This window comes from Chiloscyllium plagiosum, unplaced genomic scaffold, assembly GCF_037043375.1.
Source record: "Chiloscyllium plagiosum isolate Xiang-an unplaced genomic scaffold, Cpla_swu_hap1 HiC_scaffold_42, whole genome shotgun sequence".
In the NCBI taxonomy this organism is placed as follows: Eukaryota; Metazoa; Chordata; class Chondrichthyes; order Orectolobiformes; family Hemiscylliidae; genus Chiloscyllium; species Chiloscyllium plagiosum.
The window spans coordinates 38109568-38130201 of record NW_028270180.1 but is presented as its reverse complement, the minus strand read 5'-3'; the positions used below and the strand labels follow the sequence as shown (position 1 = coordinate 38130201).

Genomic DNA, 20634 nt, shown 5'->3' with positions numbered 1-20634 from the left:
ATGGGAGATTTGGTGTACAGTGCCATTACTTTGGAAAACTGGTGGGAATGTTAATATCAGAAAATTGGAGCAGAGCATGTCTAAATTGGGGAAGAGGGGGCAGGGAATCAATAAAAAGAAGAAATGTTGCAAGGTTCGGTAAATTGGAGATTCAGTTCAGTGCATCACTAAATGAAAACAATTCAGCAGGGCACCTGTACGTGGAAGATGTGTATCAGGGAACAACTAAATGGGAGGCATTGATTCAGGGCAACAATAATTGGAGAGTTCATGTCAGTGCCATTAAATTCTAAGTGGGAGGACTGGTGCAGGATAACCTCAATGGGTGAGTTGGTGAAATTCCCGAATTAGTGCAGGATTGGGAAATGGGAGAATTGGTGCAGGGAAGCGGAGCACTAATTACACCCTTAGAGATGTACAGCACGGAAACAGACCCTTCAGACCAACTTGTTCACGCCTAAATTTAAGAATTCTGTAAACTCTACACTAAATTGGAGAATCATTTCAAGAAACTAATAAATGGAAAAATTGGGAAAGGGCTTATGGAAATGTGTGAGAATTTGCAACAGGGCATCAGATAATGGGAGAATTAGTGCAATTTAGCACTAAATGGGTGGGTTATGCTGAGTTGCACTAAATGGGAGAATTGGGGCAGGACAATACCTTTTGGGAGATTTAGAGTAGGGCACCCCTAAATTGGGCGAGGGCATCTGTCAGTATGGGGATTGGTGTAAGACAACACTGAATGGAGCTGAAAATGTGTTGCTAGAAAAGCGCAGCAGGTCAGGCAGCATCCAAGGAACAGGAGAATCGACGTTTCGGGCATAAGCCCTTCTTCAGGAAACTGAATGGAAAACTTGTTCAGGACATCAGTAATTGGGGGAAATGGTGCGAAGCAACACTGAATTGGAGAATTGGTGTGGGGTATCAGTAAATGAGAGACCTGGTGCAGGGTGCTGATAACTTCGAGAATTGGAGCAAATGGGAGAACACGGGCAGTGAATCAGTAAATAGGACAAATGTTGCAAAGGACGAGTGGTCGAGATTCAATACAGTGTACCATAAAATGGGGGAGTTGCTGCTGTTCACTACTCACTGGAAGATATGTGCAAGATCGGTAATTTGGAGATATGATGTAGGGGTCCCAAGATTAGAGAATTCTGACAGCGGTCTACTAAATGGGAGAATTGTTGCAGGGAAATACTGAATGGAAGACCTGGTGCACAGTGGAGTTAAATTAGAGAATGGGTTCATGGCAACAGGAAATGGGAGAATGAGGGTATGATTAGATTTCTTACAGTGTAGAAACAAGTCGTTTGGCCCAACAAGTCCACACCGACCCTCCAAAGAGCAACCCACCCAGACCAATTCCCCTACATTTACCCCTTCACCGAACATTATCGGCAATTTAGCATGGCCAATTCACCTAACCTGCCCATCTTTGGTCTGTGGGAGGAAACCGGAGGAAACCCACGCAGACACGGGGAGAATGTGCAAACTCCACACAGACAGTTGCCCGAGGCGAGAATTGAAGCCGGTCTCCGGCGCTGTGAGGCAGCAATGCTAACCACTGTGCCGCCGTGCCGCCATAAATGGCACCTATAAATGGTAGAATCAGGCTCGGCCATCAATAAATGGAAGAATTAGTACAGGGGTATGAGTAAATGGGAGATTTGGTGGGAATCAATAAATGGGAGATTCGGTGCACAGAGCCATTACATTGGAAAACTGGTGAATATTCTAATATAATATTCATATATTAGAAGATTGGAGCAGAGCATGTCTAAATTGGGGAATAGGGGCAGGGCATCAACAAAAAGAAATGTTACAAGCATCAGTAAATTGGGGATTCACTTCAGTGCGTCACTAAATTTAAACAATTCAGCAGGGCACCCGTACGTGGAAGATGTGTATCAGAGAACAATTAAATGGAAGGAATTGATGCAGGGCATCAATAATTGGAGAATTCATGCAGGTGCCTTTAAATTGAGCAGGATAATACTCAATGGGAGAGTGGGTGCAGTTTCAGGATTTGTGCAGGATGGGTAAATGGGAGAAATGGTGCAGAGCAGCGGAGCCATAAATAGAGTCATACAATCATAGAGATGTACAACATGGAAACAGACCCTTCAGTCCAACTTGTTTTTAACTCAATTTTAGAATTCTGGCAGTGCTCCAGGAAATTGGAGAAACATTCCAAGGAACTACTAAATGGGAGAATTGGGCACGGGGTTATCGAAATCAGAGAATTTGGAACGGGGCACCCGATAATGGCAAATTGGTGCAGTTAGCACCAAATGGGAGAATTGGTGCAGTGTAGGACTAAATGGGAGAATTGGGACAGGACAATACTTGATGCAGGAATGAGAGTAGGGCACCTCTAACTTGGGCGAGGGCATCAGTCAATATGGGGATTGGTGTAAGGCAACACTGAATGGAGAACTTGTTCAGGGCGTCAGTAATTGGGGGAAATGGTGGTAAGCAACACTGAATTGTAGAATTGGTGCGGGCCATCAGTAAATGAGAGAGCTGGTGCACAATGGAGCTAAATTAGAGAATTGGTGCATGGCAACAGTAAATGGGAGAATTAGATTAGCGCACCCTTAAATGATAAATCGGGCTCGGGCATCAGTAAATGGAAGAATTAGTACAGGGATATGAGTAAATGGGTTTGGTGGAAACAATAAATAGGAGATCTGCTGCATAGTGTCGTTACATTAGAAAATTGGTGGGAGTGCCAATATATTGGAAAATTGGAGCAGAGCATGTCTAAGTTGGGGAATAGGTGCAGGGAATCAATAAAAAGAAGAAATGTTGCAAGCATCGGTAAATTGGAGATTCAGTTCAGTGCATCACTGAATGAAAACAATTCAGCAGGGCACCCGTACGTTGAAGATGTGTATCAGGGATCAACTAAATGGAAGGAACTGATGCAGGGCAACAATAATTGGAGAATTCATGCAGGTGCCATTAAATTCTAAGTGTGAGGACTGGGGCAGGATAACCTCAATGGGTGAGTTGGTGAAATTCCCGAATTAGTGCAGGATTGGTAAATGGGAGAATTGGTGCAGGGAAGCGGAGCACTAATTACAGCCTTAGAGATGTCCAGCACGGAAACAGACCCTTCAGTCCAACTTATCCATGCCTAAATTTAAGAATTCTGGCAGCTCACCACTAAATTGGTGAATCATTGCAAGAAACTACGAAATGGAAAAATTGGGAAAGGGCATACCGAAATGTGAGAATTTTAGGGCAGCAGGACATCAGATAATGAGTGAATTAGTGCAGTTCAGCACTAAATGGGCGGGTTATGCTGTGTTGCACTAAATGGGAGAATTGGGGCAGGACATTACCATGTGGAAATTTAGAGTAGGGCACCCCTAAATTGGGCGAGGGCATCAGTCAGTATGAGAATTGGAGTAAGGCAACACAAAATGGAGAACTTGTTCAGGACGTCAGTAATTGGGGGAAATGGTGCTCAGCAACACTGAATTGGAGAATTGGTGCGGGCCAACAGGAAATGAGAGACCTGATGCACAGTGGAGCTAAATTAGAGAATTGGTGCATGGCAACAGTGAATGGGAGCTTACAGTAGCGCACCCTTAAATGGTAGAATCGAGCTAAGGTATCAGTAAATGGAAGAATTAGTACAGGGACATGGTAACTGGGAGATTTGGTGGAAACAATATTTGGGAGATCTGTTGCACAGTGCCATTACATTAGAAAATTGGTGGGAGTGCTAATATATTGGAAAATTGGAGCAGAGCATGTCTAAATTGGGGAATAGGGGCCAGGGATTCAATAAAAAGAAGAAATGTTGCAAGTATTGGTAAATTGGAGATTCAGGTCACTGCATCACTGAATGAAAAACAAATCTGCAGGTCACCCGTACGTTGAAGATGTTTGTCAGGGAACAACTAAATGGAAGGAATTGATGCAGGGCAACAACAACTGGAGAATTTATGCAGGTGCCATTAAATTCTAACTGGGAGACCTGGGGCATTATAACACTAAATGAGAGAGTTGGTGCAGTTCCCGGATTTGTGCGGGATTGGTAAATGGAAGAGTTGGTGCAGGGAAGCGGACCCTAAATAGAGCCTTAGAGATATACAGCTGCTATATCTCCCACAACAGTGACTACACCTCACAAAGACTTGCTATGAAGCACATTCAGAAATCCTGAATGTGTGAAAATACATTTATAAATACCTTTGCAATGAATAAAAGACCCAAGAACAGGGCAGGAAATGGATATCGATCGGTCACATCCCACCGGAGAGAAATCAGTGGGTAAAAACTGTGTTTTTGATGTGATTAATACCTGAACAATTACACACCAGTTCAATTAAAGAGATAATTCACATCCAATGAAGTAAACTATTGCTGACCGAATAAACACAGTCCAGTTCTGGATGCAATAACAACAGAATACAGTCACGTTACCCCACTGGAATGTGTGTGTCACCATAGTCTTCCCAGACCACAGGGGCTGCTCTCTTCATTACAGAGAGAAGCGACTCATGGTGATGTGACGAAACGGCCCAGACCTCAGGCAAGGGAAGAGTCCTTCATGGTAACGGGAATTGAACCCACGCCATTCGCATCGCACTGCTCGGTAAACTAACAATACAGCCAACTCAGCTAAACTGATTCCCCTTAACTAGAGCGTCACATGTGGGGATGAATAACTGAATCCCTTGCTACACACAGTGCAGGTGAACGGCCTCTCCCCACAATGTGTTTGTTGGTGTTTCATCAAATCATTGCTACTCATAAAGCTCTTCTCACAGTCAGAGCATTGACATGTTCTCTCATTGATGTGAACAAAGCCATAGCTGCTGAGGTTGGAGAACCGAGTGAACCCCTTCCCACACAAGGAACAGGGAAAAGGTGTGAATGTGCTGGTGCTCACTGAGTACAGATGACGAAGTGTGTCCCTTCCTACACTCAGTGCAGGCGTACAGTCTCTCTCTCTCTAGTATGGCCACGCTTGTGTATTTGAACTTTGCTGATTTAATAAATCCCTTCTCACACACAGAGCAGATGATTGGTCTCTCTCCAGTGTCAACTCAACGGTTGACATTAGGCTGAACTGGGAAGTTTATTCCTTCCCAAACAGAGCAGACAACGCTTCTCTCCCGATGATGAAGACATTTGTCTGACATTAGGCTGGATCCCCAAGTGAATACCTTCCCACACATGGAACAGCTGAATACCTTCTCCCCCATGGGAACGGATTGATGTTAAATTATGACCTTTATGAACGGGTTGATGTTAAATTTAATACCTTGACACATCTTAAAGTTTTTTTCCCCCACAGTCAGGGGAAAGGTCTCTTGTCAGTGTGACCCCACTGGTGTTACATGAAGCTGGATGACAGAGTAAATCCCTTCCCACACATAGAGCAGGGGAACAGTCTCTCCCCAGAATGTCTGTGTCGGTGAGTCTCCAGCTGGTCTGGGGATTTGCAATCCTTCTCACAATCCAGACATTTCCATGGTGCTGATCTCCTCACATATCTCCAAGTTGGATAATCTGTTGAATCCTTTCCCATAAACACAATATAGTTATGGCTTCTCTGTCTGTGGAGTTTTAAAGAATGTTAACTCGATAATGTTAAATAATTTCTGCAGTCAGTTCAGTGGAACATTTACACTCTTGTATGTGTGTGTGTGTGTCTTTACCGCTCATAATGCTTTGTGAGACCTTTACTTACAGACATACCAGATAAACATGTTCCCCTTATGTCCAAATGAATTTTGTGACTCAGTTGGATCTTTATATCATGTCTGATTTGACTAACTCATCTTCAATTCTTTCAATCTATTTCTCTGTGAAATGATTTTCAAATATTATTGCGGTCCATAGAGGGTAAAATCTCTGAACAAATAAATCCAATTTCAGAAATAAATTGTTCCTCTAGTCTGTACCTCCTCCCAAACATATCAAAAGGTGCAAAAAGCCCCATCAAAAGCAAAAAGAAACCTTCCTGAATAAATCAGGTTGTTGTTCCCAATATCTCTGAGACATTGTGTGTCCTGAGGTGCAATCCTGTTGTGGGATGTACCTCGCCACCTGGTGGACAGCACAGCCCCCTATCCAGAAGGATGTTACACAAGAGATGATCCCCTTTGCTGCTGCTGTACATCAATGGTGAAGAAAGGGAATGGGGAAGGTCGTTGGCAATCAAGAGAGCTGTTTTGTCCCACATGTTGATGAGCTTCTTGTGTTGTTGAAGCAGCATTCAACCAGGCACGTGGAGAGGATTCTGGAACAGACCTGACTTACATCGTGTAAGGTGGGCAGGCAGGAGGGGAGTTGAGCGCTGTAAGATTGTTTTGCCTCTGCGCTGATCTTGTATCAATTGCATGGTTAGTCCTGTTCAGTTTCTGGTCAATATTACACCCCCGGAATGCTGCTCATGGAGGATTCAACAATGATATTGCTGTGGAATGTCAACAAGGGATACTCGGATTTTCTCTTGTTGAAGATGGTCTTTGCCAGGCACGGATGTGACACGGCTGTTACTTACCATTTGTACAGATTTTAGATGCTGGCCAGGTCTTGCTACATATGTATATGCGGTTTTTGAGAAAGTTTTTAGCTCAGGTTGAGATTCAGGTTGTAAGATTGTTCTCAATGAGAACAAACCTACCAGCTTAGCAAGCAAACTTACAACCTGAACATATGAATATGCGCTACATCAGTATCGGAGCAGTTGAAAATGATGCTGAATATTGTCCAATCATCAACCAACATCCCCACTTCTGAAGGGAAAGTGATTGACAAAGCAGCTGAAGATGGTTGACCCTGAGACTCCACCCTGAGGAACTCCCCTCGAACTAACAAGGCCTGGATTCTCAAGGCCCACCAACTTCACAAGTGGAACATGACACGTCTGAACAGGTTGGTTAAAAATGTCACCTGCAGAAAAATCCAGGGATTCAAGTAGACTGCTGTTTGTTTCAAAGACCACCTGAGGGTGAAGCTGTTATAAAGCTATCGCCCAGGACACTGCACCACCCGGGCAATAGGTTCTGAAAGAGATGCACACAGCACTGGAATGGTTCATTCTGTTTCTCTGCTCACATTCCTGCCAGACCTGCTGACTTCCTCCAACACTTTCTGATTTTATTTGGATGCGAGCATAAGAGGTACAGTTAGTAAGTTTGCAGATGACACCAAAATTGGAGGTGTAGTGGACAGCGAAGAAGGTTACCTCAGATTACAAAAGGATCTTGACCAGATGGGCCAATGGGCTGAGAAATGGTAGATGGAGTTTAATTCAGATAACTGCGAGGTGCTGGATTTCGGGAAAGCAAATATTAGATGGACTTATATACTTATAAGGTCCTAGGGAGTGTTGTTGAATAAAGAGAACTTAGATTGCAGGTTCATAGCTCCTTGAAAGTGGAGTCGCAGGTAGACAGGATAGTTAGAAAAGCTTTTGGTATGCTTTCTTTTATTGGTCAGAGTATTGAGTACAGTTGTTGGGAGGCCATGTTGCAGCTGTCCAGGACATTGGTTAGGCCACTGTTGGAATATTGCATACAATTCTGGTCTCCTTCCTATTGGAAAGATGTTGTGAAACTTGAAAGGATTCAGAAAAGATTTCCAAGGATGTTGTCAGGGTTGGAGGATTTGAGCTATAGAGAGAGGCTGAACAGGCTGGGATTGTTTTCCCTGGAGAATCGGAGGTTGAGAGGTGACCTGATAGAGGTTTACAAAATCATGAGGGACATGGATTGGGTAAATAGACAAAGTCTTTTTCCTGGGGTGGGGAAGTCCAGAACTAGAGGGCATAGTTTTAGGGTGAGAGGGAAAAGATATAAAAGAGACCTGGGGGGCAACGTTTCCACCCAGAGGGTGGTACGTGCATGGAATGAACTGCCAGAGAAAGTGGTGGAGGCTGGTACAATTGCAACATTTAAAAGACATTTGGATGGGTATATGAATAGGAAGGGTTTGGAGAGATATGGGCTGGGCGCTGGCGGGTGGGACTGGATTGGGTTGGGATATCTGGTCGGTATGGACGGGTTGGACCCAAGGCTCTGTATCCAGGCTGTACATCTCTATGATTTCAGTCTCAGGTTTTCAGCATCTGCATGAGTCACCCTCATGCCCCGCCCCGTGACGTCACGCGTCCCTCTGCGCATGCGTCCACATTCCCGGCCAAGATGGCGGCTGTTCACCTCGGAAATGCAAACAATTTACCCACAAGTTAGTTTTCAAGGTGCTCGCTTCTCTCTGGAAGGGTTTATTCTCGGTCTGAATCCCTCTGTCCAGCTCCTGCAGCCTTACCGTCTGGAAAAGCGCGTCTCTTCCCATTTCCCACGGAGACAAACACGGCACTGCGGCTGCGCCGCCCTCGCCTGTAGTGAGTATAGAGGGTATTCACCACCGCGGGGAATGCTGGGTAGGTCCCCCGCCATTGAGGAGATTAACACAGAAGGTTAATTCTGTTCATTAATAATTTTCTCTTTCCTGTATTCCAATCTTCTGCTATCCAAATAATCTTTGGAAGAACAAAATTGGCGGTTAGAAAAACATCTTAAAATTGGATGCATCTATCAAATCTCACAAATCATCTTTACAACATAATCTTGTCATTAAAATAGTAGATCTCTCAAATCATTTGGTAAATTACCGTCCTCAACTGATGGTGGTAGATTTTGGAAACTCCTTTAACAGGTGGATGTTTAACACTCAAGCCAAGAGATACATTTGTTTATTCTGAATGTCTCTGAACATGTTTCTTTTGTCATCTCATTTTACAGAGTAGTGGAATTAATGAAAACTGAAGCATTTCTCTGATGCCAGTTCTGTGCTAACTTCTCAGCTACAAGCTCCAGCCAGAGAGTTTACATTGAAGTATAATAACATTGATTCAGAGGTGATTTTTTTTTAGCATTCATCTATAATTCAATAGTTAACTTGTTTTGCTGTGGTTCATTGGTTAGGCCCTGGTATGATCCCTTTACTGTGGATCTGAATCCATGCCCATGCATTATTCTGTTCCATCCCTGTCCTCCATGACAATCTCTTTGCCATTGCCCAACCTGCGCTACCTTTAATAATGAGTGTTTTAACTCTCTGTGACAGTTTACTGTTATTTCTTCTAGTCATGTTCAAATGAGGGTTTCATCACTGCAGGTCCCTGAGGTATGTGCTGTTAATTTATTCCACTCGCATGTGTGGCCTCCCTCACAAACATCACCCAGAACCTGCTATTCTCCTGCCTGCTTTCGTTCTTCTTGCTCCCTCTGACACACACTATTCCCTTCCCTGCTCATACCACTCCACCTCCCCACAGCCCTGTGTAAAAGACATGCCCCTCACATCTTCATACTCTTCTGTCTGAACAGCCCTCCCAATGTCTTTCACCTTGGGAGAACTTCACAGCCCTCCTACTCTATGTGACCACCTCCAGTCACTCCAACCCTCACTACCACTGTCACCACCTCCAAACACTCCATCCCTCCCTACCACTGTCACCACCTCCAAACACTCCATCCCTCCCTATCACTGTCACCTCCTCCACTCACTCCAACCCTCCCTATCACTGTCACCTCCTCCAAACACTCCATCCCTCCCTATCGCTGTCACCACCTCCAAACACTCCATCCCTCCCTATCACTGTCACCACCTCCAAACACTCCAATCCTCACTACCACTGTCACCACCTCCAAACACTCCATCCCTCCCTATCACTGTCACCTCCTCCAAACACTCCAATCCTCCCTATCACTGTCACCACCTCCAAACACTCCAATCCTCACTACCACTGTCACCACCTCCAAACACTCCAATCCTCACTACCACTGTCACCCCTCCAAACACTCCATCCCTCCCTATCACTGTCACCACCTCCAAACACTCCAATCCTCACTACCACTGTCACCACCTCCAAACACTCCATCCCTCCCTATCACTGTCACCACCTCCAAACACTCCAATCCTCACTACCACTGTCACCTCCTCCACTCACTCCATCCCTCCCTATCGCTGTCACCTCCTCCAAACACTTAAACCCTCCCTATCACTGTCAACTCCTCCACTCACTCCAACCCTCCCTATCACTGTCACCTCTTCCACTCACTCCAAATCATCCCTCCCAAACCTGCCTCTCACTGAACTTCATCCTGTCATTCCGAACCTCCCCTTCCTGCCCTAACGTCCTCACTCCCCTACCCTCCCATTGCCTCCCGCCCCCGCCGTCACCTCCCCCCCCCCCCGCCGTCGCCTTCCCCCCCCGCCGTCACCTTCCCCCCCCCGCCATCACCTTCCCCCCCCCGCCATCACCTTCCCCCCCCCCGCCGTCACCTTCCCCCCCCCCCGCCGTCACCTTCCCCCCCCCCCGCCGTCACCTTCCCCCCCCCCGCCGTCACCTTCCCCCCCCCCCCGCCGTCACCTTCCCCCCCCCCCGCCGTCACCTTCCCCCCCCCGCTGTCACCTTCCCCCCCCGCTGTCACCTCCCCCCCCGCGCTGTCGCCTTCCCCCCCGCCGTCACCTTCCCCCCCCCCACCGTCACCTCCCCCCCCCCCGCCGTCACCTTCCCCCTCCCGCCGTCACCTTCCCCCCCCACCGTCACCTCCCCCCCCCCCGCCGTCACCTTCCCCCTCCCGCCGTCACCTTCCCCCCCCCCGCCGTCACCTTCCCCCTCCCGCCGTCACCTTCCCCCCCCCGCCGTCACCTTCCCCCCCCCGCCGTCACCTTCCCCCTCCCGCCGTCACCTTCCCCCCCCCCGCCGTCACCTTCCCCCTCCCGCCGTCACCTTCCCCCCCCCGCCGTCACCTTCCCCCCCCCGCCGTCACCTCCCCCCCCGCGCTGTCGCCTTCCCCCCCGCCGTCACCTTCCCCCCCCCCACCGTCACCTCCCCCCCACCCGCCGTCACCTTCCCCCTCCCGCCGTCACCTTCCCCCCCCCCGCCGTCACCTTCCCCCTCCCGCCGTCACCTTCCCCCCCCCGCCGTCACCTTCCCCCCCCCGCCGTCACCTTCCCCCCGCCCGCCGTCACCTTCCCCCTCCCGCCGTCACCTTCCCCCCCCCCGCCGTCACCTTCCCCCTCCCGCCGTCACCTTCCCCCCCCCGCCGTCACCTTCCCCCCCCCGCCGTCACCTTCCCCCCCCCCCCGCCGTCACCTTCCCCCCCCCCGCCGTCACCTTCCCCCCCCCCCCGCCGTCACCTTCCCCCCCCCGCCGTCACCTTCCCCCCCCCGCCGTCACCTTCCCCCCCCGCCGTCACCTTCCCCCCCCCGCCGTCACCTTCCCCCCCCCGCCGTCACCTTCCCCCCCCCCCGCCGTCGCCTTCCTCCCCCGCCGTCACCTTCCCCCCCCCCCGCCGTCGCCTTCCTCCCCTGCCGTCACCTTCCCCCCCCCGCCGTCACCTTCCCCCCCCCCGCCGTCACCTTCCCCCCCCCCCGCCGTCGCCTTCCTCCCCCGCCGTCACCTTCCCCCCCCCCCCGCCGTCGCCTTCCTCCCCCGCCGTCACCTTCCCCCCCCCCCCGCCGTCACCTTCCCCCCCCCGCCGTCACCTTCCCCCCCCCGCCGTCACCTTCCCCCCCCCGCCGTCACCTTCCCCCCCCCCCCGCCGTCACCTCCCCCCCCCGCCGTCACCTTCCCCCCCCCCCCGCCGTCACCTTCCCCCCCCCCCGCCGTCACCTTCCCCCCCCCGCCGTCACCTTCCCCCCCCCCCGCCGTCACCTTCCCCCCCCCCCCGCCGTCACCTTCCCTCCCCCGCCGTCACCTTCCCCCCCCCCGCCGTCACCTTCCCCCCCCGCCGTCACCTTCCCCCCCCCCGCCGTCACCTTCCCTCCCCCGCCGTCACCTTCCCCCCCCCCGCCGTCACCTTCCCCCCCCCCCCCCCGCCGTCGCCTTCCTCCCCCGCCGTCACCTTCCCCCCCCCGCCGTCACCTTCCCCCCCCCCGCCGTCACCTTCCCTCCCCCGCCGTCACCTTCCCCCCCCCGCCGTCACCTTCCCCCCCCCCGCCGTCACCTTCCCCCCCCGCCGTCACCTCCCCCCCCGCGCTGTCGCCTTCCCCCCCCCGCCGTCACCTTCCCCCCCCGCCGTCACCTCCCCCCCCGCGCTGTCGCCTTCCCCCCCCCGCCGTCACCTTCCCCCCTCCCGCCGTCACCTTCCCCCCCCCCGCCGTCACCTTCCCCCCCCCGCGGTCGCCTTCCCCCCCCCGCCGTCGCCTTCCCCCCCCCGCCGTCGCCTTCCCCCCCCCGCCGTCGCCTTCCCCCCCCCGCCGTCACCTTCCCCCCCCCGCCGTCGCCTTCCTCCCCTCCCGCCGTCACCTTCCCCCCTCCGTCGCCTTCCCCACCGTCGCCTGCCCCCCCGTCGCCTTCCCCCCCATCGCCTTCCCCCCATCGCCTTCTCACCCCCGTTGCCTTCCACCTCCCCATCGCCTTCCCACCCACCGTCGCCTTCTCACCACCCGTCGCCTTCCCGCCCCCCCGTCGCCTTCCCCATCTCCTTCCCCCCCGTCGCCTTCCTCCCCCGTCGCCTTCTCCCCTTTCCTTTCCCCCTCTCCTTCTCCCCTCCTCTCCTTCCCCCCCTCTCCTCTCCTCTCCTTTCCCCCCTCCTCTCCTCTCCCCCCTCCCCTCCTCTCCTCCCCCTCCCCTCCTCTCCTCTCCTTCCCCCCCCTCCTTCCTCCTCCCTCTCTCCTTCCTTGTGGATGTCCAGAGCCACCAATCTAACAGGGAATCAGAACAGAACAGGGAGAATCAAACAAAGGACTTGGTGTTGAATTTGTGGAGTTCTTCCATTTTTGTTGTGTGTGTCGTTGTGTGTGTGTGTGTGTGTGTGTCTGTGCGTGTGTCTCTGTATGTGAGTGTCTGTGTATGTGTGTGTGTGTCTCTGCTTGCGTGTGTCTGTGTATGTGAGTGTGTGTGTGCACGCATGCATGTAAGATGGGGAAAGTAAGGAGTGAGTTTAATTCAGCATCTCTCACCAGATTATACCTGCCGTTAAAGTTTTGACTGTGATATCATCAAGGGACCTTAACTCTGTATCAATTACAATGTTTTCCCTGACGAGGGAGGGAATGATGGGGACAGTGTGGAGGGAGCTTTATTCTATATCTCACTCTGTGCTCTCCCTTCACTGGAAGTGTTTGATGGGGATACATTAAAGGGAGCTTTACCATGTATCTAACCACATACAGTCCCTGTCCTGAGAGTGTTGATGGGGATAGTGTAGGATTTAACATGATCGACTGATCCAGCATCAACTGTTGTTTGTGGAAGAGAGTCCCTCTCCCACCCTTTGTGTGTCAAAGTGCTTCCTGCCATCTCTCCTGAACGCTCTGGGCCCTCATTCTCAGACTCTGCTCCCTCTCGGTCTAGAATCTCCAACCAGTGGGAATCGTTGATCTTGATCGATCCTGTCTCATCCTGTTTATACCTTGAAGGCTTTGATCAGATCACCCCTTAACTTTCTCAATTCTGGAGGAAAACGGCCTCATTTGTCGAGTGTCCCCTCAGAATGTAACCCCTGAGCTCCAGGCTCATTCTTGTAAACCTCCTTTGTGCTCCCTCTCTGTACTCCAACCAGATACCCACACACTTGCTGACACTGAACCCCATCTAACACAGCTTTGCCCATTCACCCAGCCTATCAATATCCCTTTGTAAGTGATGGTACTATCTGCACTGTCTACAATGCTGCCTAACGTTGTCATAGAGTCGTCGAGTTAGAGTCCTACAGCACAGAAACAGGCCCTTCAGCCCAAACTGCTCCATGCTGACCAAACTTGTCCATTCACATGAACCCGATTTCCCTGCACTTGGCCCATATCCTTCTCATCCTTTCCTATCCAAGTATTTATCCAAATGCCTTTTCAATGTTGTTAATGTACCCACCTCAGCCACTTCCGCTGGCAGCTCATTCCACATGTGTACCACCCTCTGGGTAAAAAACGTTGCCCCTCGGGTTCCCTGTTATTCTTTCCCCTCTAACCTTAAACTGATGCCCTCTAATTCTCGATTCCCCAAACCTGGGAAAAAGACTGAGTGCATTCAAGCTGTCCATTCCTGTCATGATCTTATACACCTCTATAAGATCCGCCTCAGTCTCTAAAGAAAAATGTCCCAGCTTGTCCAACCTCTCCCTATAACTCAGTCCCTTCAATCTTGGCAAAGTCCTTGTAAATTTCTTCTGCACTCTTTCCAGTTTAATAACGTCTGTCCTACATCAAAGTGACCAAACACCATACTCCAAGTGCAGCCTCACCAATGTCCTGTCTAACTGCAACATAACTTCCCAAGGTCTATACTCAGTGCCCTGACTGATGAAGACCAAAAGTCTCCTTCACTGCCCTGTCTACCCTCTGCCCTGTCTACCTGTGGCTCCACTTTCAGAGAACCATGCCCCTGAACTCCAAGGTCCCTCTGTTCCACTACACTCCTTAAGGCCCTACTATTCACAATGAAACACCTTCCTTGATTTGGCCTCACACTTATCCACCTCAAACTCCATTTGCCATTTCTCGGCCCACTTCCCCAGCTGATCAAGGTCCTGTTGCAATCTTTGATAACCGTCCTCACTGTCCACAATACCACCTATTTTAGTGTCATTGCAAACTTATTAATCATACCTTGTACATTCTCATCCAAATAATTGGTATAGATAACAAACAGCAATGGGCCCAGTCCTGACCCCTGAGGCACTCCACTGGTCAAAGGACTCCATTCCAACAAGCATCCTCCCACTAGCACCTTCTGCTTCCTACTATCAAGCCAATTGTGTATCTAATTTGCCAGCTCCCCTAGATTCCATGTGATCTAACTTCCAGAGCAACCTGCCATGTGGAACCTTATCAAAGAACTTACTGAAAGGCTACATCTACCTCCCTACCCTCGACAACCTCCCTGGTCACTTCATCAAAGAACTCTAACACATGTGTGAGAAAGTATCTCCCACGTACAAACTCCTTTGTACAAAACCACGTGCTGTCCCCGTCCTGGAAGGGTTTGATTGGAGCAATGTAGAGGCAGTTTTACTCTGTATCTCATCCTGTGCCATCCCTGTCTGGGAGTGATTTATATCAACAAGGTAGAGGGAGATTTACTGTGTATCTAACCCTGTGCTGTCCCTGTCTGGGAGTGATTTATATCAGCAGTGTAGAGGGAGATTTACTCTGTATCTAACCCTGTGCTGTCCCTGTCTGGGAGTGATCTATATCAGCAGTGTAGAGGGAGATTTACTCTGTATCTAACCCTGTGCTGTCCCTGTCTGGGAGTGATTGATATCAACATTGTAGAGGGAGATTTACTCTGTATCTAACCCTGTGCCGTCCCTGTCTGGGAGTGATTGATATCAACAGTGTAGAGGGAGATTTACTCTATATCTAACCCTGTGCCCTCCCTGTCTGGGAGTGATTGATATCAACAGTGTAGAGGGAGATTTACTCTGTATCTAACCCCATGCTGTCCCTGTCCTGGGGGAACACTGTAGAGGGAGATTTACTCTGTATCTAATCCCGTGCTGTCACTGTCCTGGGAGTGATTGATGGCACACTGTCAAGGGATCTTTAATCTGTATCTAACCCTATTCTCCCCAGACCCTGGGAGATTCAGATGGAGAAAGGGTAGAGGGACACATACTCTGTATCTAGCCCAGTGATGGAGCTGCCCTGAGGGTTTTTGATGGGGACAGGATGGGAGAAGTGGGTGATTTGCTGAACATGTCCAGGAAACTTGAAACACTGCAGTGTCCTGGGAGCTTTGCTCTGTATCTAACCCCTTTCACTACCTGTCTTGGAGTTTCAGTTGGGAGTGGTTTAGATCTGGGGAGTCTGGTGAAATAGCAGGAGATCTGTAACAATGGGAGATGTGAAGAGATGCTTGTTGGATGTTAGACTGAAGACAAGATAAACCGAATGGTCAAATGTTAAATTGGGAGCAGGAACACAGAAATCTATTGGTTCTTTTCTGTTCTGGCACGGTGAGGGTCCCAGGTTCGATTCCAGCCTCGGGCGACTGTCTGTGTGGAGTTTGCATGTTCTCCCCGTGTCTGCGTGGGTTTCCTCTGAGTGCTCCGGTTTCCTCCCACAGTCCAAAGATGTACAGGTCAGGTGGATTGGCCATGTTAAATTGCCCAGTGTGAGGTGCATTAGTCAGAGGGAAGTGGGTTACTCTTTGGAGGGTTGGTGTGGACTTGTTGGGCTGAAGGGCCTGTTTCCACACTGTAGGGAATCTAAAATCTAAAAAAAATCTCCACGTTTCAGTTTGGGTCTGAAACACTGTCACAAAGGAAATGTCTCAGAAGCTGTTTTCTGTCCTGCATTAACGCATCTTCAAAATGTGAAATCCCTTTACAGAGATAGGAAATGGACACAGCTCTTTGACGGTGATTAAAATGCAAATGCCAGAACCTGTTTACAGTGAATGCCTGAGATAATGGCACATTCCAGCAATGTCTGCCTTCCCTTCCAAGCTCCAAATATCTGAGAGATTCAAATTGACAAAGACTGAGACAGCTATCTCTTATTCTATATCCACATCACCTCAAACCCTTCAATTCAATTCCAGTCTGTAACTCACTCCCGGGTGTCTGTTATTGCATATGTAAACCATCCCAAACCCCTCAAATAGATTCTGGGCTGTAACACATTCCTGAGTATCCCTTATTCGATATAAAAACACCCTGAACCCTTCGATTAGATTTCAGATTTAAGTCCCCATGATCTCTCCAGATGTGTGTTGGGGGGAGGGTGTGTAGGATGGGGCAGGGGGAGCAGGGTGGGAGCACAGAGGGGGAAATATGGATGTTGATTGCCAGGTGAGCGATCAATATTTTAATTTCCCAAACTCTGCTGAAATATTTGAGAAAGGGAAAGAAAATAAGGGATTGAAAGTCAATTTAATGGCTGCATGTAGAGCAGGGCAGGGAGACAGACGGAGACGGAGAGACACAGGTAGAGAGAGAGAGAGCGAGACAGAGAGGGACAGAGACAGAGAGTTTGATTCTGGGAACCACATGTACAGCAGGAAAATCCCGAGAGATGTTCAGAAAATATCTCCCTCTCTTTCCAGTCCTGTGTGTGTCAGGGTGTCTGCAGCCACTCTCTTAGAGTGTGAGACCAATGGTTAATATTTTCAAACTGCACTGACATAACTAACGAGGCTGAAAAAAAGAGTTTAACAAACTAGGAATAGGAACACTTTGCTGCCCTCGAATTAAGATCTCAGTGGGCAGCAAGGTCCAAAAAGGCTCCTGTCCTGGGGATGAACATCTCAATCACACAGAGGCCTCCCCAAGGAGCAGACTGACAGACGGTGCAATGTGTCAGAGATGCAGGGGAGGAGTCCACAAACCCCTCACTGAGAATAAATGTGGACAAGAAATTGTTAGATTCATTCTCAAACCCTGTTCTCTCTCTCTGTCTCTCTTTCTCGGCAGTGAGCAGCTCTCCCTGTCTGGTTGAGAGACTGTGTGTGTGTGCGTGTTTATTAATGTTTCCAGTCTCTTTTTAATTGCTGTCTTATGATTTGTTTGTATTTTGATGTTACTGTGACATTATACAATGCATTGGGGATGGGGTTGGAGGGTGCTTTTAAACCTGGAATCTTGCTGTGTAATTTGACAGCAAAATGCTCTCACTCCCCCCTTTCAACTCATCTTTTCTCTCTTTTATCCTGAGGAACTTTTGTTGGGAAAGCCGCAAAGTGAAGTTTCAAAGTGACTGGGGCCGGGAAAGCCTTGGATAAGAACAACCTCCAGAGGGGGAGCACGAGCCTGAGGCCTGTTCACAGGCTGCAGCCCATGGGGCCCTGGTGAGTTGTCATCTGTTTATTACCCCGAGGTTTAATCTCCTTGGGAGCGTGGAGTCTGGTTTGTTTGGGCCTCTGGTTAACTGGGTCCTATTAGGTTGTGGCCTTGTCATTTTTAAAACGAATTTGAAGCCTGAGGTTAAAGTAACCGGGCCCTGAGATTGTGACACAAACAGGTTAACCCCCAGGAACTGGGAGGCAGCACTCCCTGAAGAGAGAATTAAAACCTTAAATGAGAAACTCTCTCCAAAGGCCCACTCTAATGTCAGAATGATGTGAGATGCATATTGGCCAGAAGAAGAAATTGTTATTATTGCAGAAAAAAGGCACAAGCTGGTCATTTCAATTCAGTTCAGAATCTATGTGTGTGGGTGTGGGGGTGGGGGATCTCTCTCTGTCCAGGTTTCTTCTGTTGAGTTTTCAAATAAGTAAAACCATCCCACACACAAGCTGAGCTGTCGTTATTTAAAGTGGGGTTTGGGATAAAGATTACAATGTACAGGACTAAATCTGAGAGAGACAGAGAGATTGAGAGGGGGAGCTGAGAGAGAGAGGGAGCAAAAGGGAGAAACAGTGAGTGAGGGGGGAACAGATTGAGAAAAGGGGAAATGTTTGGAATTTGTCAAACAGTAGGATTGGCCCCTCTCTGTCATCCTGCAGACAGAATCAAACCAGCATCAGTGATACACACAATGTGTCTGTGGTCACACTGCTGCTTGTGAGATCTTGCTGTGCATGGCTATTCATGTTTCTAGCCTCTGGCCAACTGCTCGATGGTGATATCTTTGTGTTTGGATGTTGCTGTGATGTTATGCAATGCCTTAATGATGCAATAATTAAACTGAACCAGCATCACAGGGTAAAGGGAGAGATTGTGGAAGGCAGAGAGTGGTGGGATCTTGCTGTGCTTTTGGTGCCAAGGCTTTATTTTATATCACATCAATTCTCGTTTTTTTTTCAGGCTGTTCCCCACCCGAGGAGGAGGGGGAGATTAGACCCAGGAGCTGAAACTCGGGACACTGCAGAAACAGAGAGAATCAAATCCAATCTCCTGTGAAGAATCGTCAGACAAGAGCTGGACCCAGAGAGACAGAATAATCCGAAACTGTCCTGTCTCCTCGTTTAAACTCACACATGGGGAAAAGAATTGTGGGGTTCAGGCCGTCTGTGGGTTCTTTTTTACCAGAAGGGGCGAGTTCTGGGCTGGGGGCATGCACAGAGGGACAAAAAGATGGAGAAGGAGCAGCTGCACAGTCTGATCCCACAGATATCATTGCCTCCATCTCTCACTACAGCCCCTATCCCTACCATCTGTGTTCCCAGCTTGCTCTCTCCCTCTGTCTGTCCCACATCTTTCCTTCAATCCCCATTCTTCCTGTCTATGCCCTGTTCACATTCCCATGTAGCTTCCCTTCCTACAACTATTTGGAGCTTCCCTCTTTCCTGGAACTATAGGAATTGTGGGGGAGCAAAAGTCAGGGGACAGAGTCAATCAGAGAGAGAGAGAGAGTTTGCACAAGAAAGGTAGAATAGAGAGAAACATGCTCAGAGAGAGATCGACACAGAATCAGGGAGAGGAGGAGATACAGAGAGAGGGGGAGAGAGCCAGACTCCGAGAAAGAGGGAGAGAGACGGACAGTCAGAGAAGGAGGGGGAGAGAGATTGAGAGAGTGAGAGAGAGAGAGAGAGAGAGGAGCCAGAGAGAGAGATAGAAAAGGGGAAATGTGAGGCAGAGACAAACCTGAGACATGGAGAGACAGAGGCCATCCTCCCCATTCCAGCTGCTCCCAGTTCCCTCTCCCCAAGGTTTCTCTCTGTGACCCATCAGGGACAGAATCTGCTTCGGGACACTCAAACCATTGAAAATGGGATTGAGATTCAAGCACAACTCTCACTCTCTCACTGACACACTCACAAACAGATAGATTCTCTCCCCTGGTCAGTCCATGTGGCAGCAGAATAATGGCTGATTGAGCCAGGTTTAAATACCCTCAGGGTCTGTCACTCAAACCCATGTCCTCCCTAACCCCCGTTCATCCAGTCAGCACCCAGCTCCCTCCACCTGGAACACACCTCCCCCAGGTGTGGGACACACCAACAATCATTTTTTGTGGGATTAGAGGGGACTCTGGGAGAAAGCAGCAGCTCAATGGTTTAGCCCAGGTCTGTCCCTGTCCTTCCCCCACCCCCTCTGGACCCAGCCTTGGAATACACACAGACACAAAGCTACAATTTCACACCCAGAGTAGGCACAGCACCCTGCTACAATCCAAATGGACACAAGAATTTTACACAAATCAATGAAACTAAAATGAACGAGTGAAGTTAGGGATCAGGAACTTGCTTTCTCTTTCTTGCAGACAGATTGTGCGGTTGCACAGAGTGACTCAAAAAATAAATAGAGTTTTTGCAGTTTATGCAAATAGGTTAAATTTTTATAAAGGCTTAGAATGATAAAACAATCCAAATAAGTAGCCATCTCTATTTCTTTTTGTTATTGTTTGGATTGATTTGGACAGGGACCAGTGACTGCAGTTTAGAGATAATGGAATGAACAGGGACAGGAACAAATTATCCCAGAGAGAAAGAAATCTGCTGCTTGTGCAGTGGCGCGGCAAGGCCAGCAGAGGGTGGCATTGTATCACTTTAAACACAAGAGGGACAGACGCAGACTGAGTCAGAGAGAGAGAGAGACTGAGATGAGGTGCCACTGCTCTGCCCAGCAGAGAGATCTCCACTGTCCGAGCTTGACACTGAGCTATTCTACTGACCTGAGAAGCTGTGTCTGCTTCAGTTGGAGATAGGGGTGTTGTTTGTTGTGTTTTTGATCAAACCCCCTTGCATGGGATTGATGGAGATGG

At 49.5% G+C, this 20634-nt stretch overlaps 1 long non-coding RNA gene across 1 annotated transcript; it reads left to right on the top strand.

The window, feature by feature from the left end:
* The first annotated feature begins 8232 nt into the window (after positions 1-8232).
* LOC148137577 (uncharacterized) lies at positions 8233-19394 on the top strand. Its single transcript, XR_015754128.1, has 3 exons — positions 8233-8377; positions 17644-17776; positions 18735-19394. It is a non-coding gene; the product is annotated as an uncharacterized LOC148137577 (long non-coding RNA).
* Positions 19395-20634: the final 1240 nt, after the last annotated feature.